We start from the raw sequence: 26,769 nt of genomic DNA, 5'->3' as shown, positions 1-26,769 counted from the left end.
AGGTCTGATCACTGCTCATAACCACTAAAAGCTTTAGCATTAAATAAATTATATAGTCCTAATCAACGTTTTATAGCAACAAACCAAATTTGGATTTAAAGAGATGGATACTATGAAAGCATGAAAGTACAATGTGTTCTTGAGGTTTGACAGAAATTTGTTACTTAACTAAAGAAGAATTGTCTCCTTGCATAAAAATGTTCTTCTATTTCAAGGCATAAATGAAATTCAGAAAACTGTGAGCCTTACTTAAAATTGGTGAAATCTCATCAGTTTATGTAACCAGAGCAATTTGCCCACAGTTTAGTAAGTAGCTGAATGGCAGTCTTGTTGGTAACTGCAAAACATGAAGAGGGGCTCTTTGCTCACAGTTCCAAGTTCCCCTGCCTGGAGCAGATTACCTATAAACTGTGGCACATGGCCCTATTGTTGCATGGAAGCTATCAGCTGGTTTCACGCAGATAATTAGCTAAGGAAGGTTAAAAAAGGAAAATCCAGATCAGAACATAGAGGATTTCTATGTATCAGTTTTTAAATGTCCAGCAGGACATACTTGAAAAGGAGCCAAGCAACGACTGGAAGAAAGGCTCAGTGATTTTTGAGTTTTGATAGGCTTTATGGTCATCCGGGGGCTGTACAGAGACAGAATTCTTCCTGTTTTCTTCAGTGAGAATAGGATTACAGATGCCAAAGGGCCACCCGTGCAACAGGGTGGGAAGATTAAGATTTTTGAGCTCTGGTTCCTATTTAAGTTCTTTGTCACTCTTCTCCTTTTGAAGCCTGGCCCTCTGCAAACAACTGCTAGTAATCTGAAGTTGAAATCTTATGAGCTGGATTTTTCATGTGTGGCTGTGAAAGCATTAGTTGTCTTCTGTGATTCTCCAAAACACACAATGTGAGACAGATTGTGGATTTGTGTAGCTTGGGACTTCACCCCCTCTACCCCACCCCGATTTGTAAAATCACCCAAGGCATTGTGCCTGTTCCCTTCATTCTCCTTATAAATGACATATTAAAAGCTTCCTTAGAGAAGTTTACATGTGGCACCCTAGCAATATATAACCTCAGCCAAAAGTTTGAATAGAGATGTGACTTTGTAAAGATGGTGGACTACGTTATGTTCACCCACACATGTGCATGCATGTGGTTGTTGACATATATAAGTGTGTGTATGCATATTTTATCTGTAGAGTTCACCAATGTAAGTATTAAAAGTAAATACACTAAATGATCTACAAATACAATGTGCCTGAAATCTATTACAGAAGTTGACCCATTAAATGGTCGAATGGAGTTGCAGAAAAACTCGGGTTGGGTGTAAGTGTTTCTGACTGCTCTGTTGATCTTGACAGGACCGCTCATTCAAAATTAAAAATGTACTTGAACATTTGTACATCAAGTAGAAGGTCAACTGTGGTAGTTACTTGTTACTTAAACCTTGACTTGAGTGCTGCCTGTCATATTACAGATTAAGAAGTCTAATCTTAGCCTCTTAATCATGAATGATTTGGCATAAGACTCTTCTATTGTTGATTTCCAAGACTGAGTTTGTTTAGGGATTGTCATTCCTGAATTCACAATTGCCTGCTCAAGTAAGAAAAAAAATAAATTCTTTTGTGCCAATGAAAGAATCTGCAGAGCCAGTGAGCTATAAAGTAAACTTATGAAGTGAACATATTAAAAAAAAAAATATATCCTTTTATAGTAACAGAAAAGTCAGTAGTATTCTGAAAATAGTTGTACTCAGTGAAATTTCTGTATTAAAAATGATAATTAGAAGCAAATATTTGCATTTTGAAGTGGAGGAAGATGAGACTAAAAAAACCCCAAAAACCAAATTCATCAAGATTGTCTAATTGTGCCTTTCTTCTTCTCTCTCTTTCTCTCCCTCTCCACAATATTTGCCCCCACCACATACACCATCCACTTTTCAGACTTTCAATTTTCAAAGTATGCTTTACATTCAACTTTTTGAGGGAATGTATATAATGCAAACAATAAGCATATCCTCTGGGGCTGTGGCTTTTAAGTGTTTTTCCTTCTGAAGTTCTGTTTTCCAAAGTGTCTTAAAGATGGTGTTTAGAATCTGTATTGTGAACTGCCTGGTTTTACAGGCCGGCTTGTTGTGGTAGACCATGAAGCTTGGACAGATAAAATCACAGGATTAATAATTATTTTGTCATAGCAGTGTTGAGTATGCTACGTAGGTAGAAAAGACTGTTTTTGCACAAAGAGAGTTTGTGGCATTCCAGTGTCCAGACTGAAATGATTGTTTTCTTAGTGCAGGACCTAGATGCTATATAAAACTTCTTTTCAGGAGCTGCTGAATATTAACTTCAAATGTTTTCCCTTGAGATGGTAAATGATATGAGTAAGCGTATTCTATGTATTTTTTCTGTTAAATAAGGAAAGACAAAAATCACATTTAAAACTGTGTAGGGGATGACCGCTGTCCCCTATGTAAGTATATGCCAAATCTGGTTAATAAAATCGAGTTTTGCTGAGAATTTGAAAAATGCACAAGCTAGGTGGTGAGAACATATATCGGGTTAATTCTATGCTTGGTAAGTATTTTTAGTGTAAAGAATGGCTGCCTTTTTCTCTTGCACGTGCATCTTCCTGGCAAATATATTGTTCTGGTGAAGCATGAAACTTGCCATTTTTATCATTCTCTGTTTCTTCTAGATAAGTTTCCTTTAGTGTGACCATGGTCAAAAAGTTCACATGAATGTAAGACACAGCTTGTCAAACATATGTTCAGTGAGTGCTTGACTAATGCTTTTCTGATGGAAAAGTTCTGGCTCCTTTTTTTAGAAACAATAAGAAAAATCTATGGGAACAGTTAGCCTTTTTATGACTGACTTTGAAGACGTTACATGACTTGTTTCTTCATTTCAGCCTGTCCCGCTGGAATTATGAAGTCACTAAGTTCTGGCGTCTGTTTTCTCAATACTGTCAAGAACTGTGTATTAATCTTCACACAGATAGTTTGGTGTTTTCTTTGTGTGGCTAACTGATGTCAGTCTTTAAAAAAAATAAATAAATAATGCTCCAAAATCATAAAATGGTATGAACAATTGCTGTATCCAGGGAGTCCACCAAAAAAGTTGTAGGCAAACTATGTACAGAACAAAGCATTTGGCCTTAAATCATTTTATTTCACCTAGAATTACCCCGTTTTGCATAACTGAAGACAAAGCTGTTTTAAGGTAGTTGTGTTTCTATGTATGACAAGAAATCATGTAAGTTAATAAAGTGGTAATTTATGGCCTGGTGCAATCTGCACCTAGACATTTGTAGACTGAGCTATGCAATTCACATGCCCTGTTATATAGTTAATTTGATTACAACACCTTATTCAGTGTTTCAGCAATAGGAACTGTTGACAAGAATGTCCGTGCCCAATTTTACTTCAGAGCTTAAGTGTCTTATTTATCCAAGACCTCTTTTCATGGATAGATGTGTTACCCTCTTTAGGATTCAAGGTGCTTGAAGTTCTTCTCAAAAACCAAAATTCACTGTAGCCAGCTGAGGAATTCAGAGGCAGTAGAGGGCATGGGCAGCATTCTGGTTTGGGGCATAGAGTTGCCCTTCAGCAAGGATAACTGCAGTTTAATAGTGGCAGAGTTCTATGGGTTCTTTCAGAATTCAATTTTCTTTTAGTCTTTGTCTCTTTTTCACAGGTTTGACAGAATTTTAAGTTTGTCTAGCACTATGCTAGCTGTTCATGTGGGAAGGTATGACAGTGGGGTGGAAAGATAGGTGGTTCTAACTTACATAAAAGTGACTGGTACTGAGGACTATGGCTTGATAAACTGTCTTCCACAAAAACACGTGAACACCAGGCTCTGTTTTTTCTCATTTCTACCACTTCTTTGCAAACAAAATGTTTTACTACTCTTCCTCTTATGAGAAGCAGAGTTGGTTTCACATATCATAAAAGGAAGCAAACTTTTTTTTTGTTTTGCCAATCACTGTTTTTAAGAGTTCCTCTGCTTTTTAAGCCTTTAGTCTGCATTGTAGTGTTGTCTGTGTCACTCTTGACATGTTTCAGAGTGCATTGGATGAATTTGTTTAGAGAAGCAGTTCTTTCATTTTCTGTTGTGTCTCTTCAGAAGCACAAGAGTGGGCAAAACATGTCAGCAGAAGTGAGCTAAATGATCCCACAAACAAACTCTTGTTGCTGCCAGAAGAAAAATGCCATTCAATTGAATTGGCATTTTAATGGTAACACTGTGTGTATTCAGTTATGAAATTGTATTCCCCAGTCTGTGACAATTTCCAGGGTGACTGTGAGTGGGGTAAATGTACTGTACTGGGATATTTGTTCATAGATAGAGGCTTAGGTAGGTGCTTTTTTTTTTTTTTATAATTAGCTTCTTTTTGCATAGAAACACTTAAGTATAATACTGTGTGATTTGTGATTAAGTAGAATATTGTGTGATTACTGAATGATTGTGTGATCCCCCTTTCCTAGCTGTTAGGTTGGAACCAAATTTTGCTTTAAGGCATCTGTTTTCTTGTGCACTTCGTTGCTCAGTGGGTGGGTAGAGGTTGTGTGTGTACCCATGGCACAGAACTGCTTAACTGACTCTCTCTAGCTGAGTAGAACTGACTGAAGAGCTTCACATGTGAGATGGCCAGATCTGGTCTGCGTAGGCTATAGGGAGCATCTTCAAAATGCTAATGTCCACAGGCTCAGGTTGAAGCCCCAGTGTTTTGAAGATTTAAGAAATTCAAAGTCTCTCCCTTTTCATCTGGGTCTTACGTGTTCTGATTCTTGGAGATGGCAAAAACTATTGCAGCCAAGTGGCTAGTGTTTTGGTCATGTCACCTCGTAGTGCTAAGAAAATTCCCCAGACACTGCAGTTGAGCAAGCAGTTGCAGGTCGCATGGCGTTTGTGGTGGTATGGCAGTGCTGCAGGGCTGGGCTGTGTTACATAGCTGTGAATGTTTTCTGAACTAGACCATAGTGAGAGCTGTGTGGTGAGAAGATACTTGCTCTGCAGAGGGCTATTAATGTTGTAGAACATAAAGGTTGTTGTTGAGGAATATGTGTGGCCTTGTTTATGAGGGAAATATTTCTCCTTGTCTTTAAGCATATAGATGATAGTTTAAGAATCACAACACTGCACATAGCCTAACACAGGCAGTGGCTTGGGGGGAGTGTTTAATTGGTTTGTCATCTGTAAACATGAGCTGTGAGTTTTCAGTGTAGTAAAGGTCTAAACATAATCTGGGGAATGGTGGTAGTATGGAGTGAGGAAGCCTAGAAACTGGGTATTTTCGTTGAAGGTCAGATGCTTTTTAATTTCAAGTTAAAAGCTGTCAAACCACTTGTGTAGATAAATAGGCGATCTCTCAAAGGGAATGTTTCTGTGTGTAACTCTTGATATAATGAAAGCTTAACTCCTGTGTTTAGAGGTAAATCAGGCTGTGCTATCAAGCAATATGCATCCAGACAGTGTGGTCATTCTTCCTAAAATGTCAACAGATATTTTACACAAGTAAAGTCAGTGTGTGGAAAATAGTATGGTTGGATTGCATCATCTGAGCTTGCAGACCTTACCTCTTCAGGTAAGGAATCTTTATGTACGGATTTAGTTGAAGACTTCATGCCATGAAATGGCAATAGTTACAAGCGTGTAACTTTACAAAAGCACATGCATTCAGCAGTGTAATGTGTCTAAAAAGACAAGAGTTTTGGTAGCAGTTTGGTCTGCCTTATCACTTTAGTTATGTGGAATGAATGATTTGTGTATCACTGAGCAAATACACTGCTTACTGCAACATTTTTCAAGGGATGGATGACTGAGGATTTTGTTTCTGATTCTTCTTTGTGTGTTGTGGTTTTGGCTTTTGTTTGTTTGTTTTGATGAGAAATCTTGGGCAAATCACTTGCTGCCTTAACTTTATTTTTCAAGACTGGTTTGTGAACACAGTGCAGATTTCTGCTTTTCCTTTTCCCTTCTCCCACTCCTGCAGATGCCTGCTGGAAGAGATACTGAAATTCTGTCTGCCCGAATGGCATAGGTCTGGGCCAACGCTGTGTCAGCCTTTTGTGATTGTGTTTTAAAACATATGAAGCAGCAGCTGTGCTGTGGCACGTTCATTGTAACAGCACTGCTTGTCAAACAATGTAGACAAATTAGAAGAGGAAAAATGTGTTTCAAAACCTAGAATAAGTATAAACACTTTTGGGAACACTATGGGGAATGCTGACACAGACCCAAGGAATGTTTGTGATAAAACCATTCCTTTCCATTGCTGAATCCCCAAATGCAAAAACCATGGTGCTAATGTGCCACTGAACAGTTTCAAAAGAAACAGAGGTGCTGACCTGCTTTCTTAATTTGAGGAGATGAATTCTATAAACTACATTAAATGGTGAAGTAAGAGCTAACGCTTTCATTAAAGGATTTTCAGTTAGTTGAAGTTGGTGTGGAATTTCCTGATGGTTTATTTTTGTAGAAAATGCCTATTTATCAAAATAGAAATGTTTTGTGGAAACATCTGTTTTGACAGCTTTTCATCAGGCTGTCATCCTGGTTCGCATGGTTGGAGCCTTGAGCTTCCAGCTCTGTTGTAGTCATCCCACAGTAGCTAGTTGTATGCTGGTAAAGTGGTTGAGGATTTTCAGTTGTGATACTGGTGTGATATTCTCACTATTCTTAGGTGTTTCTATCCAGTAGATCTCTCAGTTTCAAATGTTACTGCCAAGTGTTATTCCCCTTCAGTGATAACTTGTAAAATTTGGGTTTGTTTTGTTGATTACAGCAAGACTTAAATGAGAGTGAAATACTGCCTGTTAAAAGAAAGAGTACTGTGCTTTCCACATGCCCAGTTCTCATTCCTTTGTCAGCTTTTCTTCATCGTGGCACTGTGGTTCATACTACACTGGGTATTGCCTGTATGCAAGGTAGAAGTAATGCTTGTCTGGGTCACCAGAATTTTAATACATGTCTTGGAGATCCTAGAAGGCAAGAAGATGATAAGAATGTAGAGGAGGGAAAGAAACAGATTTTTTTTTTTTATTATTTTTTTTCCCCAGGAGTCAGGAACAGAGCAGCTGAGAGATGGGGTCTCTTCCCCTTGTCAGAAGTTTTAGCTTCCTGTGCAGGTTGATCTGTATAGCCTTGCTTGTAGATTCTGGTTATCATATAGTAAAGCTAATTATCCATTAACTGTTTTCAGAGGCAATCTTTTTTTTAAGTTACTAAGCTGTCTATCAGTTTTCTAGGTTTTGCTCACTGATGTTTGTTCTTTAAGGTTATTACAAATTTTAAGACACTTTTCAAGTTCTGGGTTACCCCTATTAAAGGCCTGATTTTCCACACCATGAAATGCAAAAGCATTTTTTCTTTATTACTCGTCAAAAGCAATGTCATTAAATTGCAACCAACAGCCTTCTAATTCACCCTGTGATTTGTTCATCTTTTGTCTGAATACTAACCAGCTTACTTTGTGAAAGTGGTATTGTCTTTAAATACATGAGCAGATGCAAAAGAGGAAATATACACTGTTGCTTAACAGACCCTTGTTACCATTTGGTAGATACTCTTGCTCCATCACCTTCCAGCACAGGATGCATTCTTGCTTCTACAGGTGGGATTGGGAGGACAGAAAAGAAGGAGCAGCATTATACTGCCAAAATAAATAGTTCATGGGCCTCATCTACATCTTCAATCTTGTCGAGACAGCTGTTAACCAAATGTTTGACCCCCTTAATGGTGTGGGGATTGGATACTATTTTGGTGGGGCAGCATAATTAGTGACAGGATGTGCTGTGAAACAGTACCTGTTTTCTCTGATAATTTTGGCTTAAAAACAGTCCTGGCACAGATTAGTGCTTCCAGTGGAGGATTTAACCAAATGAGCAGTAAACCGTTCGCTTCAGTGGTCCTACAAGAGCTAATCTTTCTCTGTGCAAGAAGCTTTACCAACAGCTCTGTTAGCTGTCTAGCTTTCTGTGTATTTCATGCCATGGATGTTTGGTGTCTCTTGCTACCTTTGTCGATATGATTAAAAGCCAAAACACGTTACAAGTGTGGGAGAGTTGGTGATGAGTGGCAATTTCCATCCCTGACCTTGGGTCACATGTACGAATGCTGAGGAAAAGGGTTGCTGCAGAATTTTGCTGTACTCTTAATTAGCTCCTCTGAGGTTACAGGTTTACGCATCTGAGGTTTGTGTAGCTGAGAAGAGCAATGTTCACAGCTCTTTACACTGAACGTGTAATATTATGTTAACCTAGCAATGAGCGCACACACAAAATTGATGAATCCAAGAGCTGACAATAGCCTAAAAATAGAGACAAGCACCATTTGTAGCTAATGTATGTGTGTGAATGCTGTAGGTATCTGAGCCTAAGTCAGAAAATCAATCCCAGTTTGATTTTTGCAATTTGTTGCACAATTTCCGTCAAGTTGGGCTGCAGCATCACCTCCCTGTGGGAGCCTGGTGGTGCTCTGCAGGTCTGCAACAGGGCACCCATATGGGAGAGACCTGTTCCAAATGCTGTAGCCGCTTCATTCAGTGCCTCTATTTTCATAGGTGTTAAAGGAATCCAGCCATAACATGCCTCTGTATAGAAGACCAAGTTTTCTTAATTCCAGTGTTCACAGAGAAACTTGTACTCGGGTTTTTTTGTGTTATTTTTTTTGTTTGGTTTTTTGTTTTGGTTTGGTTTGGGTTTTTTTGTTTTGGTTTATTTTTGTGGGGGGTTTTTTTTGGTTTTTTTTTTGTTTTGTTTTTTTTTTTTTTTTTTTTTTTTGGGCTGGTGGTGGTGGTGGTGGTGGTGCTGCCCCCCCCCAGGTTTTGCTCATTAGTGAACATTAGAGTGGTTATGTCTTGTCACAGAAGTATGGCTAATGTAGAGGGCCCGGGCAGATGCCAGTTCATTGCAGGGAGCGCACAACAGAAAAAGCAGCACATAGATCTCTGTTACTATTTTTTTTTTTGTAACAGGCGATGTGTGCAAAGTTATTTAAATGACCTAGAAAAAGCTTGCTTGTTTTTTGCGCTGAAAAAAACTTAGTCTCTGCTTTGACAGAAGTGTTGTGTCTCTTTAGGAGGAGCTTACTACAGAGGAGGAGATGATGTCCCTGCTTAAATAGCAGAAATCAGTGCCTTTGTCTGTTACTTAGTGTCCCAGATATAACTGCCTCGTTGGCATCAGTTTGGATAGGTGTCTGGTTGGGTCTGAAAAGAACAAAAAACCACATAGTAACCTCTCTTGTTAGGATTTAAGTGAAGGCTGAGTTCTTGCCAAGCTGAGCGAGCCTTGTTTCTTGGACTAACTTGGACCCCAAAAAAAGAAAGTTTGTGCCTTTCTGTTTGAAAGTTAGCCAGAAAACAAAATTTGAGGGAAGATATTACCATGCCACGCATAGGCATGTCTGAGCTAGCTATCTCTACTCCCTTTACAGTCACTGGAGAAGGGTGGCTTTCTCTTCGGGCCGATTCAGAACTGTACTGTAACTTCTGCTACTTCTCTCCACCTCTCTTGTTTGAGGAGCCTAGCTGGTGAGCTCACCCTTTGGAATTGGGGTCTAAAATTGGACCTTGTGATTATTGCTGCTTCCCCTCAGAGGACTTTCTGATTATTTAGAAATAATAATGATTTGTTTCAGTGCCAAACTTGGTAAGCACAACTGCTTTTATGGACTGTAAAAAGGAAGGAGGCAAAAATGTACATTCTTGTTTGGAAAAAATACTTTAGTTTAACAATCGAGTTTAAAAACAAAAATGCCCTCTAAAATAAAACACTGTAGCAGTGAGTTTATTGGGTAATTTCTTAATGTGGTGTAAAAGACTGAGCAAAAGGGTCATCTCACTCTCCTATTCCAGTTCAAGAAACTAGAGCTTCATAAAAATTCCTGCACTGGAAGCTCCCTAGTGGACACTGACCTTGATTCAGTAACACGAGACTGACCTGCATATATTTTGGACTCTTGCCGTCATTAAAGCACTGCTCCTGATAAAACTGCGATGAAAGCAAGCATCTTTGTATTTAATCTCCATTAAAATAATTGTTTTATCTATGAAGCAAATTGAAGCCTTACACTTTTTTTTTTTTTGCTGCTGCTTCAATTTTTTTCCTTTTAATAGGAGTCCTCATGGTTGTTACAGCATTTGTTTCCAAAGCAAATTGAGAAAATCTTCTATTAGACATTGCAGCCCAACATAGAGGAACGCTGAAGGGTTCTGAAAAGAGAAGATTTTCAGTATGAAAATATTAAGTATTAAATTCAGTATTAAAGTGATAATAAAACCATCAATGTGTATAACCCTGTAATTTTAAATGTTACTTGGAACTTCAGCTTCTTTGCTTCCCTGAGTACAGAGCATGGTATTGAATATGGCTCAAGTTCCTATCCTAGCAAAAGTATTGTTTCCAGAATGAATTCTTGCTGGCCTGGAAAAGCCTTTTCTCAACTAGTTTTGTCAGCTCATTCAGATGATCCTGAAGACATTAGACAATTAGACTTGAGGTGGAAAAAATATCTCAAGGCCCCCACTCACTTTCTTCAAATTTATGAATTGCAACTTAGGGATTGGCATTATAATCGATGTAGGAAGGGAGTTGGTTAGAAGAAGCTTTCAGCAGCTAGGGCTAGCCCTACTGCCATCGATAAGTCCATTTTTTCCCCTTGCTGTGAAAAAGCTGCAGCGCCTGTTTTCTTGGATTTTTAGTCAGGTTAAGGTAAATAAGCATTTGCTTCCCTTCTTGAGTAACAGAGTATATCATAGAATCTTAGAATGCTTAGAGTTGGAAGCGACCCTGAAGATCATCTAGTTCCAACCCCCCTGCCATGGGCAGGGACACCTCCCACTAGACCAGGTTGCTCAAAGCCCCATCCAGCCTGGCCTTGAACACCTCCAGGGATGGGGCATCCACAACTTCCCTGGGCAACCTGTTCCAGTGTCTCACCACCCTCACAGTAATGAATTTCTTCCTAATATCTAACCTAAATCTACCCTGTTTCAGTTTAAAACTGTTACCCCTCATCCTATCACTATACTCTCTGATAAAAGTCCTTCCCCATCTTTCCTGTAGGGCCCCCTTTAGCTACTGGAAGGCAGCTGCAAGATCTCCCTGGAGCCTTCTCTTCTCCAGGCTGGTGTTCAATCCCTCTGATCAACTTTGTGGCCCTCCTCTGGACTTGCTCCAACAGGTCCATGTTCTTCTGTTGGGGGCTCCAGAGCTGGACACATCCTTCTGGTCTAGCTATTCCTTTTATGCAAATGGCCTGGTTCTGTCAAGCTCTCAGTGTCAGGTGACATTGAATCACAGTCTTCACTGGTCTGTCTGAGTCTTCTGCCTCCTCACTATTATCAGTGTGCAAAACCAATGTATTTTGGCAGCTCACAGTGCAGTCCACAAAAAACCATAGGAACATGATTATGAAGAGTTAAGACTCCTCTGAATAAATTCACTGGCTATATTTCTTGGGGGAAAGTCTTACTATTGCCACCACTTCTGTGTATTATTAGAATAACACTGTCCTCTTGTTCTAATTGCTTCATATAGTTCTTTTCCAAACATATATTTGTCCTCAGTGGTAATCCCAAACTGTTTTTTTCTTTGTGTCATTTACGGAACTGGAGATCCATTCTATAAGAGTTAAATTCAGTTCAGAGAAGAGTAGTTAAACAGTAATTGTCAATAAAGCAGGTAAAATCGGATAACAAGCATGAAGGGTTTACTGTTCATGACTTATAACAAAAGAAAGTATTGTTATCTGAAGCAGACCATGGAATGGACGGGCTAAATTGGACCTGATATGAAAGGAATGAATTAAATTTAGAGCAAAATGCAATTTTTTGGAAGTGCATGCAGTCATATAGTTTTGTAGAAATTGTTGCCCTTGAGATTTGAGTGCATCCCTGATGTACATGAACTTAGCTCTTAGGGAGAAGATTATCCGTATGTCTGTGTACATAATCTGGGATTTTACTTTCTTATATTTTGTTATGAGTGCTGGCTGATGCAAAACTTGGAGGGTTTGGGTTGTATGACCATGTTACTGCATTTCCATGGAAAATGTAAGCTTAAAGGAAAACCCAGAACCTAGATGAATTAATTGTACTTTGCCTTGGGACAGAAATCATACACAGCAAAACCTGTAAATTATGTGTGGCTTGGACATAGGTCTCAAGCTGTTAGCAGTCATGCTCAGTGCTCCCTCTATTAATGAAGCTATCTTTCAGCCCCAGTATTTTTTTTACCCTTAAGATTGTAATTGTGACTCTTAGAAGAGCTTTGGAGTAGAAATCTTTTGTCCTCTTCAAAAAAAGGATACTAAAGCTGTCCTACTTGAGAGTTTATTAGAGTGATGCACAGTTGCTTGGCAGGCTTGGGTTGATGGCGAATGGATGCAGTGTTCAGTCAGCTTGAGAAACTCCTGTCTGAAGTTAGAGTTAAAGGAATAGTGAAGAGGAATAGTGGAATACCAAGAATGCAAACTTCTGCTTTTGAGTGTAGCAGCGATATAGTGAGAACAGTGGGAGAGCACTAATAATTAAAGTGTGCTTTGAGTGGCAGGAAATTTGACAGACAATTTGTATCCTTTCAGTCTTCCAACTAGAGCTATTCCTGTAGTGGAAAAAGGGGTGAGACCCACCGTGTTGTATGTCAGTTGTCAGAAAGAACAGAGTAGTTTGGCAGCTGCAAACACTGGTATCTCTTGTGTTGGATTCTTATCTGTGGAAATTAACAGTTGTACATTGGAGAACGGTTGATCTTGCATAGTGTAAAGAGTACAGGTTGAAATGTGGCCTGAGTTTACCTATGAGTAATTTAGTATAAATGCAATTTTTGTGTGAATTTAATTACTATTTTAGACTTGCTGATCATTAAGTTGGTGCTGCTTTTGCTTAGCTGTAGCTTGCTGTTGAAGTGCAGTTGTGCTGGGGGGTTGTATCAAGATAGTTTTTACTTCTTGAATTTGCTACTGAATCGACAGATTTCTGTTCGTTGTTCCTGACTTCCTTCATATAAATTATTTAGGTAATTTTGGCAAGATCTGAGTGTTATTCTGCACTATGAATTTAAGTCTCAGCCTCCTCCATATCTGGATTCCCAGCTGGTAATGTTTCTTCAACGTGTTGGACTTAGGTCTAAGACAAGATCATCACCAACCACTAGCTTTTCTTCACATGTGATTTGCTACACGTATTGTTTCCATACTCCCAAGAGCTCCTTTATGCTTTTCCTCCCTTGAAGCTTTTGTGTCTAGTGCAAACTTCTTCCAAAGTGTCGGTAACTGCTGCCATGGTTATGTTCAGTTCTGGGTGAAGCTTACCCAAGGCTGGCACCACCATGAGGAAGGAGCTGAATTTTTGTGTACTCCTGCTGCCTTCCCTTGTTACCTTGTTGGGTTTTTTTTCTCCTGTGGCCTCAACTTTTGCTTTCACTCACTCATTGGGCAGGGACGAGAATTTAGAAAATCACCTGTTGGGGGAACAGGTCCTTCATTCTTACCGTGTATTTGTATGTCCTCTAGTACAATGATTTCCACTTGCAGGATAAATTTACTTGTGTGTAGTAATTCCCATAAAAACTCAGATACTGTCTGCTGTCTAATTTTGTTTTGTATTGTTTAAAATCTGCATGTCAGGTTTTCAGTGGCACATTTATAATTCAGAACAGAGCATGCTCAGTATCCAATCTATTAGGTCTTCACTTACAAATTCAGTCTCCCTTTCCTACATTTTTGGGGGCAGCTCAAAAGACACCTGCAGAATGGCACAGAGGACTGTGGGTTTCTCCCTATTAAAACAAATCTGGTAACAAAGTATTATGAAAGAAACATACAGGTAAGGCAACATCGCAACACCAAGTTTAGAAGACAGAAAACCTCCAGCAGCTAATAGAAGTGGAGTTCCCAGCTGTATCACGCATGCATCACTTGTTGTTTTGTGGCATTGTGTGTTGCAGGTTTTCATCATTCCAGGCCTGAACGTCTCAGTTTTCCCTCCGGATGTTCTCACATTTTAAATTATTCTACCAAATACTACTCTTGATTTAGCTGGATATCTTAGATTCCTGCTAAATGAAACAGTAAGTTTGGCCCTAGAGCAAAATCAAAACTAAAAGTCAGTTTGCAACAATGAGAAGTGTCTATATACAAGCAGAAATGCCTTTTCATATGTTCAGCTGGCTTAAATCCTGCTAAATGTGGACTGACTGTTCCCCTTCCCCTTTGATAATGACTGATAGTGGTGGTGTCTCCAACCAGCCATTCTGAAGGGTAAATTATGATCTGTATATATCTATAGATATTATGCTTGTAAAATGAATTAACCATCATTGTGCTGAGTATCCACAAAATTGCAAAAATCATTAATGTAGCAGGCACTAATTTTTTTTGAACAAGCTGTAACTTGGTGGGCTTCTTTTGTTTGGTTGTTTTTTGTTGTGTGTCCCCCCACCCCCCTCACCCCGTAAAAAGGGTAGGGAAGCATAGGGTAGGGAAGGAGAGGAGTAAAAGAGGCACTCCTAAAACTTCCCTCCTCTTCTCTTGCAACCTGTTCAAACAGAATTAGTGCCTGAGTTCATTCTGTGCTCCTGGGTTCAATAAGCAGATTTCTCCCACTGATTCAGGGCAGTATGAAGTCTCCCTGCCTATGTGTGTTGGCTTTTGCTTGATGTTCCCAACTCTATTTTCTGTGATTTTTTTTTTTCTGCAATTTTTTAACAGATGAACTGCAGTGAGTGAAGACACAACAACAAATACTATATCAGATTAAATCATGTGCTTAAAGTTGCCATTTTATATTTCTACATGGAAAATTGGGGAGTGTTTTATAGCTGGGTAAGAGAGACTGCCTGTTATGTTATGCAATTGTATACTAGAAAGATTTCTCATACCTAACAGTGAGTCTTTAAAGTACTGGACTGTAAATTCACAATATATTTAGATATAGAAAAGATGTCTGTTTGTGCTTGAGGTTTTTTCTTCTGCTTGTTTTACATTTATTAGCATATAATTTACTTTATATGTGGTTAGTGTTTTGTTTACCCTGACAAGTTAAATGCAAAGAATTATTTAATTGTTAAAATACTGCAAAATAGTTGTATGAGTTTTTCTATAAGAAAAAGCTTTGAATCTGACATATTTTGTTATGTTGTGTGGTTTCTCACTGCTTTATACCCTCTAGTGTTGCATTCTTCTAAATTGTGCCGCGCAATGTTGGGTTTGGCTAGTTTCTTGGAATCGGAGGTAAACCTTAAGTAAAACATCTCATTTTGAAAACAGAAGCTAATAGGCTTTGCCTAGGTGGGTTCCTTCAGTATCGGCACTATACTTGGGACTTCTGCATGTATCTACATTTTTCTCCTGTTGTCTTGTCACTGTCACATCTTTTTTACCTCTCTGGAGGGTTTTTTAATGGAAAAAGACCAAACAGGCCCTGCTTGCACTGCCTTCCCTCCCTTGGACTGGCACAGCGCAAGAAGATCCTCCATGCTTCACAAAACCTGGGCCAGATGATAATGTCCTTTGGACTGAGGAGTCTTTTCTGCCTGGGCTGGCAGCTTGCTTGAGATGTTTGGAGAGACTCTGTGTGTGAGATAGGAGGGAAGAGACACATGTTCTTCAGAGAGGACCTGAAGTACGTTTATTAGTGCAGAGGAAGGTAGCCAGCCAGTAGGTGTAAGGAGAGGAGTTGTTGGTCCTTGCTGCAACACTCAGCCTTTGCCTTGATGCAGAAGAGGTGGAAAAGGGGCAGCCCTGAGGTGTTGGGTCTCTGGCAAAAGCAACTTCACACAGATGGATAACTTTCAGTATCGTGTTTATTGGGCAGGAAAGCAACATTATTTAAGTAAGCAAAATATTGCTGGAATCTTATTTTCTGCTTTTTGAAAATCAGAGTTTCACACTAAGTCTTTTTGCTGATTTTCAATCTTTGTTTTTATGAATAAGATGTGGAAATTTTTAGAGGCTGCTTGTATATGTGGTAGTTCCCCACATTGTTGCTAAATAAATGTAGCTTTCCCTTTCCCAAGGCGTTTATCATATCATTATATTCGTGTACCATTTAGTATAATTATTTTAAATTCTGTGAGATGTTGGCAAGTGATCAGCACTTCTCTTTTTTTTTTCTTTTCTTTTTTTTTTTTCTTCTGAGCAATTCAGGGTTGAGCTGAAAGTTTTAAATTTATACTTTTGAGTGATTGGAAGCATACTTAGTGTAATAGTTTGGTGGGCATTTTCTTTGTGCCTGGTTAGGAAAGGGTCATGCGACAGAGGCCTGTGCTTGGGGGAGGATTTTGGATTTATTCCACCCCCACCCCCTCCCCCCTTTCAATGCATCTCTGTGTCAGAAGGGATTTGTATGCAGCGTGCATAGTTAATGTTGGCTTTTACCAGAAGAGCAGGTGAATGACCTGCAAGAAGCTTGTGGGGAGAAATGGTAATGACTTGGATTTAAAGCTGTTTTAATTGATTTTAACTTCAGAATTCCGGGTGCATAAATACTAAAAGTCTACTTGCTGCGGAATGCATAGCCACTTTTTTCATAAAAATTTGAGTACTTGATACTGAGCTGTTTAAACTAGGAATGGAAAAGTAAAAGTGGTTTTACTTCCCTTATTGCAAATTCTAACCTAGAAAAAGATTGAGTGAGGTCTCAGGCATCTCAGTTATTTGACAATAAAGTTTTCAATATAAAAATGAAGGGGTATTTGTTTCATCTGAGTGTGAAGCCTTAGTCTGGTATTCAGTTTGCATTTAGTGGGCCTTTATAAATGCTTTGTGAAAACATTCCTCCTTCTCAATAAAAGCCAAGCCCACCTAGGTTTGTATCTCCAGAATTAGGGCTCTAACCAAATCTCTGGTGTAATGTAGCCTCTTGTTTTGCATTAATTACACTGTGTCCCTTTATTTCTACTGTTTTTACCCTCCATAGAGCAATCTCTCCTTTTTCTCTTTTTTTTTTTTTGGTTTATTTTGTAGTGACCATCATGTAGCTTCTGATGGGTTAAAAATAAGGCCTTATTTTTGGTAGTTTTGTAGTATGAAAAGCTTAATTGGTGCATGTTGCTTTCTTAGAGGAGAGTATGTGATTTAGTGAGTCTAGTGGATGATCAAAGTATAGAAGGAAAAAAACCCAACAGTCAAGGCAAATAAGGCCATTTCAGAAAAGCTGAAATGAATGAATTGCTTGCCTGCGTGTTCCTTACTGAGGGCATCAGGTTGGTTTCCATATCAACAAACTGATAAACAAATCACAAGGACAGGAACTGCACTAAAAGTGTACTGAAGTTCTAAATGACATTATGAATTCATTTAAAAAAGAAAGCCTAAGGAATGATTGTTACATACATATAAGTAAGCCTGATTTACATACCAAACAATAGGACGGAAACTGTGAAAAAAGAATTGGCAGAGTGCTGGAAATGTCATATGAAGGGTAAGAGCCAGCTTGGTTTGGTAGACTATTAAAGTTCATTAGGGTTCCTTGGAGGAGTCAGGAATCAAGAACATAAAAATGATCCAGTTGGTAATAGTGTACTGAGAGAGGGGCTGAATAACAACGGGATGTTTTACTGATGAAAGACTTACTTGGAATGATTTAAAAAAAAAAAAAAATCTCACTGAAGAAAAATTGCAGAAGGATCTCATGATACCGAACATGCTGTTCCTCAGTTTCAGTTGATGGAAGACAGGGCATCTTCCTGATAGTTCTTTCAGCTAATTTAATCCCTTTTCTTCTCCTGTTCCTGGCAGTGCCGTCGTGCCTTCTCATGTTTTAACACAGGTACCAACTTGATAGTATTGTGAGCTGCTTCAGAGAATTGATTGGGCCGTGACTTAATCCAGTAAAACAGAGAATAAAGTTAAGTGAGTAGGTCTTGGATAAAAAATTTTACTGTTGTAAGCTGTGTCTACGTTAAGGATTGCTGGGATAGTTATACCAGCAAATTCTGTTTAATGTAAGTGTAGTTGGTTTATCTGTGTAGTACCCTGTGTGCAGTTCATAACTCAAAATTTTGCACAGTGATGTACAATGGGATGATTAGATTTTTGCTTATAAGAGACACCCCGAATGCCAAATGGCAGATTTCTCCCTCTTGCCCTCATGCACTGGGTGACACGTTTGGGATGTATGATTGTGTTCTCCTGCCATGGAGAAGTGGGTGTGTTCCTAGGGCTTCCATTTAAGATACAACTATAGGGAAAAACTTTCTCCACTTCCTGTATTCAGGATGTATAGGGAGATAAGGAGAATAATTCTCCCAGTTTCTTATTGAAAGATAAGAAACAAGTTTGATTATGACTACTGAAAAGATTCTTGTGTGTCAAAGCAGGCAGTGAAAAATTCATGGTAGCAGCTGACTTGTCTAGTTTCAGCCCAAGGCTCTTTGAAATTACCGAATTCTAAATTCTCATTTGTAGACTAAATATTTACAGTGCAAACGTTTGTATTTTTAGTGCAAGTCCCTGAAAAGAAACAGATTATTTCTCATTGTACAAAAACCTTAAATTGTATCTGGGAAAGATGGTGAACATTGGTCCCACCTATTTCTCACCGCTCTACACCACTTGTAGTTTTAATGTAGCTAAATAGTCTTTTATACTTACTTTCATCACTTTGTTCAGTTCACAGGTGTGTAGATCTGTACCTATTAATAGGATCTCAGAGCTGTTTGAAATGGGTGGTTCTGTGTGCACGGGCTCCTCTGGGACAATTCTGAGCGACTGCAGCTCCAGGCACTGCCAGGGCAGACCTCTATGAGACTCCTCAGCCCTGAAGAGCTACCCAGTGGCAACGCATAGTCCTGGCTTAGCTTCTTTCCTGGCCTCTGCAGAGATTGAGGCACAGCTGTTTGGGTTGGTTTTGTTTGTGTGTTTGTTTTTTGAAAGTCTGTCAAAACTGCCAGCTGGTTTGCTTTTCTCTGCTATTTTCTTGTTATAATTGAAGAACCAAGGTAGGCTGGAAGGCAAGAATTTTCCTTTCATTGATTTGTCCATCCCCTTTTACGTGAACTTACGTTTTAGTTTTCTATTGGCTTACCTGATGCTAAAAGGCTGGCTGAACTTCACAGGGTCTGGCGTATTACATTGGGACTGATTCCTTTGCAAAGGGCTGGCTGAGGCCTTCAAAGCACATCTGCATCTTGTTTTCATCTTGCAGTCAGCTAGGGTGTTAAATAGGTAACAGAGAGGGGAAGTTGTTTCTTTCTATATTTACATGTCTTAAACTGGGAAAATGGTTGTACAAATACTGTTTTTAAATGCTGCTAAGTTCTGACAAGCTTTATTTCCTGCTTGGTCTAGGAGAAACCAGAAAATGGCTTCTGTTTTGTAACTGTGGAAGGCATGCTGGAAGGAAGACCTTTTGTGTCTGGAGATAGGAAAGGTTAATTTACAAGTTCAAGGAGCAAGAGACCTTTCCACTTGCTCAAACAATTGAAATTCTGCCTTTGTGAGCATTCAGCAAAAATAGCTGCTTCTTGTTTTTTAATGAACCTCTTTCTCTTTTTCCTTGGGATCTGTAACTGAAAGGACAACCATATGCGTGTGACTCTGCAGTGCATCAGCATATGTTTGACAGTGAAGTCAAATCTTCCTTCCCTTGGACTCTCAGAAATGTCTGGGTAAAAATGAAAAACAATCTCTTATCTGTGTTTTTCTTGTCAGAATGCCCAGCATATTCTTTAAACTAGAATACCTGAAAACAGAGGGCGTGATAGTTGAGAGATACTTTTGTGTACTGAGTTGTTTCTTTCTGGTTTTGAAATGTGACTATCATGTAAGTTTGCTCCCATGTTGATTTCTTGTGAATGACTTTCAGTGTTTTTGCCAAGATATTCTTTTCAGGGCTTGTGAAAACCATCTCCAAAACCTCATTCTAGTTTTATACTGTGTGGTTGATGCTGGGCTAGAAACAAAGCGTCAGCTTCTGATCACTTCATCACAGGTTTTCTTCTTTCCGAAACTGGAGTGTTTGCATTTATCCCTTATTTTAGAAATTAATTCCAACAGAATGGTAGGTCTGGTGATAATTTTCTTTATTCTGCTAGATAAGGTCTGAATAGGAGACTGAAAACAGCTCTAAAGTGGAAATCCTTATATTGCCATACTGGTTACAGGTGGGTCTTTGCCTACTTGGTATACTGCCTGATGTCCTAGGGTAAATGCAGTCATTTGCATAAAATTACTATCATCAGGATAGCTCATTCATCTTGAGGGAACCAGTACAGAGAGTATACTGGGAAGAATATTTGTATGCCTTATAAAATATGTGTACCACTTAGACATTTTTCTAATGTATGGTAGATGTACATGGATGTGGAATTTTGCACATTGATTTTTCCCTCTTGTCAGTCGAGTCTTTCAGCAGCCCTGACCGATCAGCTATGGAGGCTGCAGTAGTTCTTTGTTACTAACCTCTGCTTCTGTACAAGGTTACTGCTTTGTTAGCAGTGGTGGCAGAAGGAGATGTCTCTGTTACAGGTCATTATGTTAAAGTCACTGAACAGACTCATGCCTAGTTTTGATGGTCTGAGCACTAACAATTTGGGCTGTGAAATGGAATAGCTGAGGTGCAAGCACCTGTGGAGTTCTCCCAGGCTTCCAACTTTCACCAGAATGCAAGGGATTGGGGGAGTTAAAAAGGTTCAGCTTAGTCTGCTGGTGCTTACTTGTCAAACATTTTGAGCACATCTGGGTTGTTCCGTCGTTTGGTGCTTTTGAGGAGAGTATAATAGAAAAGGCTTGGTTTTCAGTGGAAGAACTCTTGTTTTGTCTTTGTCCCGTGCATGTAGCAATGGTTAAGACAGGTGTTTCTGAGCCAGCTGTGCCTAGCTTAAATCATAGAATGGTTTAGGTTGGAAAGGACCTTGAAGATCATCGAGTTCCAACCCCCCTGCCATGGGCAGGGACACCTCCCACTAGACCAGGTTGCCCAAGGCCACGTCCAGCCTGGCCTTGAACACCTCCAGGGATGGGGCCTCAACAACCTCTCTGGGCAACCTTTTCCAGTGCCTTACAACCCTCAGAGTGAAAAATTTCTTCCTAATGTTTAATCTAAAACTGCCCTCTTCCAGTTTAAAGCCATTCCCCCTCGTCCTATCACTACATGCCCTAGTAAAAAGTCCTTCCCCAGCTCTCCTGTAGGCCCCCTTTAGGTACTGGAAGGCCGCAATAAGATCTCCCCCCTGCTTTATTGGGAGCCTGTGGACTCCTAAAAGCAGTAAATTTGAGGCAAGGAAATTCAGAGTGTTAGGATATTAATAGCTTACTACTTACTTCACACCCATTCCACCCATAGCTGCTCTTAGTACATGCAGGAGTGATGTTGTAGAGGCAGCTGAAAAGCTGCATAGGGTAAGTTAATTCACACAAAAAATAGTCTTGAGTGCATTGAATGTTAACATAAGAAGTTACTGTAGGGAAGCTGTGAAAATGATATTCAATTAATGTCCACACTTATTCACAGAGACAAGCTATTGTAAAAGAGTACAGTTCTCAGCTAGCTAAGAACATATTTTCTCTCACATTTGTCTTGATTGTATCCCAAAGGGATATTTCTTCTTCTCTTTTATGAAGTATTATCTCCATATTTAATTTGCTGTGTGCATTTTTTTTTTTTTTTTGCTTCTCTTGGAGGACTGAAAATTTTTCCTGTATTTTGCAATTAGTTGAGAAACTTTATAGTGAAGCCTTCCTGTGGTACTTTTAGTCCCCTTATTTGAAATCGGTTTTCTGTTTCATTCAGTACTTATGTCCTGGATTGCGGTTTCCATCCCGCTGTTAATCTGCCTCCAGAAGTTTCTGTTAAGGACACTTGATTCAAATGTCTTTTCTTAAACTCCTGAAGGGCCGCGAATGTTTCTTCTTAAGTCAAGAGATATTTTCGATAGCCCAACACTTATTTAGTGTGTGTACTTTTCCTGAGCTACTCCAGCACCTATCATTTAACTGTGTAGTTCTTCGTTAGATGAGTGCCAGTCCTGCTAGAGCTGGAGCAGGAGCAGGAGCAGGAGCAGGCTGTGTTTCACAAGGACCACTGCAGAGCTGATAAGCTCCACAGGGGTTGCTGCACTTCTGAAACCTTTGTAGGCTGTGAAGTTTGGCGGCTGTTTGGGTTCCTGTAGAGCTCAGAGGTTCTTAGGGGCTGAAACGAGCGTAATTGCAAAGTTGGAGCATTCATTGTGAAGGGCCTCACCAAATAATTGGATGTCCCAATTAAGCAGCTGCTCTTCCCACTGAATAATGTTCAGGAAGGTAAACGTTTGCCTGCCCTGGAAGGTGTCCCAATTAACTGCCTTAAAATCAGCTAAGTGTCGCATGGGGTATCTCTGTTCAATGAGTGAAACAGTTGCATGCATCTCGATAGGGGCTGGTGTTTTAATGACATTCCTAGCAGGAGCCTAGTTTGGTGTGGGATAGTCGGGCTGAAAGGATCTGCATTAGTGTTGGGGAACAGTGCGGATCAGAAAGTTGCAAAGCTGATGGGTGCTGGCAATGAATTTCTCTCCCTCTGTGCTTGCTGTTGGAAATCACCGCTAAATTATAGCATATAATCTTGGCATTTGTACTCTGCAAGCTTTTTTCTATGTATGTGGGAGATTCTGCCATCAGTGTGCCTAGACTTTATGAGCTTTTTAGAAAAGAAGCTCTGTTTATTGTATTTGTTCATCATCGCACAAAATGGAATCAAGAAACACTGTTTCCTCCTTTGTTTCTTTTTTTTGTTTTCCTGCCATGGCAAAACCTTTCAATTTGGGGCAAATCAAAACTGTGGAGTTACAGCTGTACTCCAGTAGTACATAGGGATTTCTGATGCCTTTTAAGAGGAAGATTTATTTCCTGGGTTCATCTTACCTATCTGAGATGCAAAAATTAAAAAACAATCTAAAGATGCATAGAAAAATGTTTGCAGAGAAAAGCCATCAAAGCTCTTCCTCTATGTGTTCATAATTTTTATAAATCATAATCTTATATCTTGTAATTTATAAGATAAACCAACGTGCTATGCCACAGTCAAACAAAATACAAGCTAAGGACCAATATCTAAGAACCTTCTTCTTTTCTATAAGTGTATTTCAAATACTTGATGTGCCTTAATTCCTTAAAGGGGGGAGGGGCTGTATCATTTCCTGACATGAGTACCTAATATTAAAATTACAAGTGTAGATAAATAGAAATAAACTTGATGGTTTTCTGTTAGATTTCTGTAACAGCTCACAGCCATTTCCAAAGTCTGCTACTAAAGTCTGACAAGCGTGGCGTTTAACAGTATGGAGAAAATACAACAGGTGAAAAATAATGAAGCAGTTCAAAATGTTAAGGTTATTTGATTAAAACCAAAGTTTTTTAAAATACAGTGGTTAATTATTTACATAGGAAAAAAGTCTCGATTAATGGGATCAGTTTTAATCAGCTGTGGTGGTATTTCTTATTAAGTCAAAAAGAGATTTGGAGCTATATGGGTTGATTTGGTAATAAATAAAAGGTCTTCCTGCTAAGTCTGGTACTCCTGTTAGGTAAGAAAGTATGCCATGTATATTTTAAAATCCCTAGGCATAAGGTACGCTTTTTCAGTTTTGCAGTTTTTACACTTGATTGTGTTGCTGCACTACAGCTTGTCCGTACTAGTTTTAAACTTGCAAAGATGAGTTTGGATGAAGTATCTGGTATGTCAAGTACAGCAGGGAGGTCTGGGCTCCCGTTGCTGACCCTTGTGGGGGGTAACTTTCAGCAAGAAGGCAGTAGCAAGCAGCTGGATAGGTCCAGAGCTCTAGTACCAGCCTGTCCTGGTTGTAACTGGCTGGAATAACAGTACTATCAGCCAAAGTTAAGAAGCATGAGAAAACATTCCTGTTTCTGGACCCAAACAGGCTTGCTGAAGTCAGTTACAGCGTGTCTGTATATTGCCCTCTGGATCTTATGGATTTGGGATTGCCTAGCATGGAGCCCACCATGGAGCCTGTACCACTGTACAGTAAACGTGCTACATGCATATGGATTTTTTTCCTTAAAATTCAAAGGGTAGTATAGATTTTAATTTTAAATTTTTATTTGCTGTGCTTTTGGGCTAGAATTAAAATCTTGATTCCTAAATTTAAATTTTATTGCAAGGCATAACTAGGTGAGAAGAGAGGCAAATGGAACAGTAGTCTTCTGGTGATATCTGAATGCCATAATTTAGCATAAGACATTGCTTTTCAGTTAAGATTTTGCTCTATCCTGTGGGCTTTAGTGGTGGCTGGTTTTTTTTATAAAAGAATTGAAATGATTAAACATGTTTGAAGAGGATGGAGAGGAGGGGGAATGACCCTTACCTTGTCTGTATGACTGGATTACCATCATTTAATAAGTATGTATGTCGTAACACCTTCCTTTCTGTATGGTCTTCGTATGGATTACTTACCAACCGTTATATAATGAAACAAGAATCTGTAAGCCTTCCAGAAAGGAGGAACCAGTACACATGTGTGAACAGTTTGTTATTACCTGGAAGAGGGATCTGAGATGTCTGTAGAAAAATCTGTGGAGAGATCTCTGCAGTAATGGGAATTTATAGTTGTGTCTGTGTTCCCGTTCATCCCCCCAGCCTCCCTTGGTTGCTAGCCAGGTATCCCTCACCTCGTAGCAGTTGCAGTTTACTTAAAGCATGGTTACAACAGGAGTATTTCTTCTAGCTGTTTTACACAGTTCTTCCCATCCCTTCCTGCTCCTGTACCTATACCCTGTACTTGCTAAACTGTTGCAGAAAATGGCCTAAGTGAGTAAGAAAGTGACTGCTGTTGGCATCTTTGCTAGTTGAGGCAGCTATATAAACCTGCGTGCAAGTGGAAGTGTTCATGGAGCTCTGCACTGGAATGCATTCAGACTGATGACTGATTTTTAGCCCAGACCTGTTCCTTGAATCAAGTTTCCTCCATGGCCATATAAGCCCTGTACTGGAAACAAAGATCTGCAAGAGGTTGCTTAAAAGCAATTGTTACTGAAAGAAATGGTCATCAAGCTATAACCTGCATTGCTCTTGCAGTGATGAAAAGCCCTGCTTCCCAAGTGAAGCACAGTCCTTGATGCTATTGGCTGGAGCATGGCTGGTTCCAAAGAGTTTTAATGGAGACGTTAAAACCCGTAGGGTTGCAAGCAAGATGGAGGAAAACAAACAGGTGATAGTGGGGAAAAAAAACCAAACACAAAACACTAGAGAAAGTGAGCAGAGGTCACTGGAGCTGATTGGAAATGTTACTGAATCTTAAAGCTAGCTCTGTGTGCATGTGTGCTCCTCTGACAAATGAAATAGGGCTGGTTTTGTGAAGTCCGGGGAGGCTTTTCTTTGTTACCAAACTTTCCTTACCTGTTTTTGCTTGAGTAATTGCAGCGTGCATGAGAGGTGAGAGGGAGATGGGGAAGAAGATGAGGCTGTACAGCAACCAATGAGCTCTTTCAGCCTTAAAAATCAGTCTAGCAGGGTGTCCAGGGCCTTGGAACCTATTAACCTTGAAGAAGTATTTGGAAGGCTAGGATCCGACCACTGGGGCAAAGAAGGGTCTTTTTAAAGAAGTTTAAATAAAATTCTGTTTTTCTCACTTCTTTTTCATGCAGGCTTGCTGGTGAAATGCTGCCTGACTCTTTTAAACTTTTCTTTTTTTGAGTATATAGTTCTCTTATTGCTTAGCTTGACCAGGTGACTTGCTACTGTGCTATCTATCTGAAAATTATTTGGGTATTTTTCTTATTCCTGATGGAAAAACAGTTTCTCTGTAGCAGTTGTTCACACCTACAGAAATCTCACATGTTCTTTTCAGATATCTGTGCTCTGTGTTTAAGACAGGCACTTTGCTCCGTAAAGAATGACTCACTTGGGACTGAAAAGGGCAATATTTGTGTCAATCAGCTGCATTTCTGTCCGCAGATATAGCTGTGCATTAAAACAAACACGCTGTAGACATGAATTAAGGGGGAAAATATGACATGGAATTTCCTGACTTTTTAAAATAAAAAAAATAATTCTTTGCCAAGAATAACTTCATCTGCAAATGTTTCTTAAATGTGTTGCACATTTGTTTTTCTTTAAATGATGGGTGGCCAGGCCTCTTCACATGTGGGCACCATGCAGTGACATATTGTGGTTGTGTGATGATCTGGGTTAGTTTAAAGGCTTCAGATCTTTCCTAATCTGGATTGTTTTGACTGAGCCAGGTTAGGGAGCATAGATACTAGCAGGTATGCTGGCAGATGTCATGAGGTTATGAGAAGCAATTTAGGACAGTAGTCGTCTTGTGTGTCCCAGCTGCAACAACAAAACAGAGCAAGCACCATGGATATACTTTGTCTGATCTGTTTATATTATATGTTACTACTGTTTAGTTATGCATTCTGTTAACAACCTATAAAAGTAAATACATTTTCTACCACCTGCAGAAAAAGGGCAGATATTCTTACTCCCTTCTAGTCTCCAGCCATAATAAAGTGGTTTCCCTTGCTTTACCTCAGTCTTAAATGCAACTAGGTAACTTCCCTCCCCTCACTACTTGCTAAATAATGTTTAAACATCTGCCAGTATATGCTAATATGTTTTAAAACTTACTTGCTTCTCTAGTCTTAAAAGATTTTACACAGTGTTTTCCCTGGTCACTGTGTGCAAACTGTGTTTCTAAACATGTTGACTTAGCTACCTGTCTCTGATTTTCTCCTGAAAAAAAGGACATGAATTGGTCTTCCGTCAAATCCACATGCCTTGCATGCAACTGCTATGCCCACTATAAGTCCACACACCTTCTTTTTCCATTACAGC

At 39.4% G+C, this 26,769-nt stretch overlaps 1 protein-coding gene across 3 annotated transcripts in view; it reads left to right on the top strand.

The window, feature by feature from the left end:
• LRP6 (low density lipoprotein receptor-related protein 6) overlaps nucleotides 1-26,769 on the top strand; it is a 105,579-nt gene that overhangs the window by 10,488 nt on the left and 68,322 nt on the right. The gene's annotated exons all lie outside the window — the stretch shown is intronic.

This window comes from Charadrius vociferus, unplaced genomic scaffold (genome assembly GCF_000708025.1).
Source record: "Charadrius vociferus isolate BGI_N301 unplaced genomic scaffold, ASM70802v2 scaffold90, whole genome shotgun sequence".
Classification (NCBI taxonomy): domain Eukaryota; kingdom Metazoa; phylum Chordata; class Aves; order Charadriiformes; family Charadriidae; genus Charadrius; species Charadrius vociferus.
This window is presented reverse-complemented; position numbering and strand designations above follow the sequence as displayed.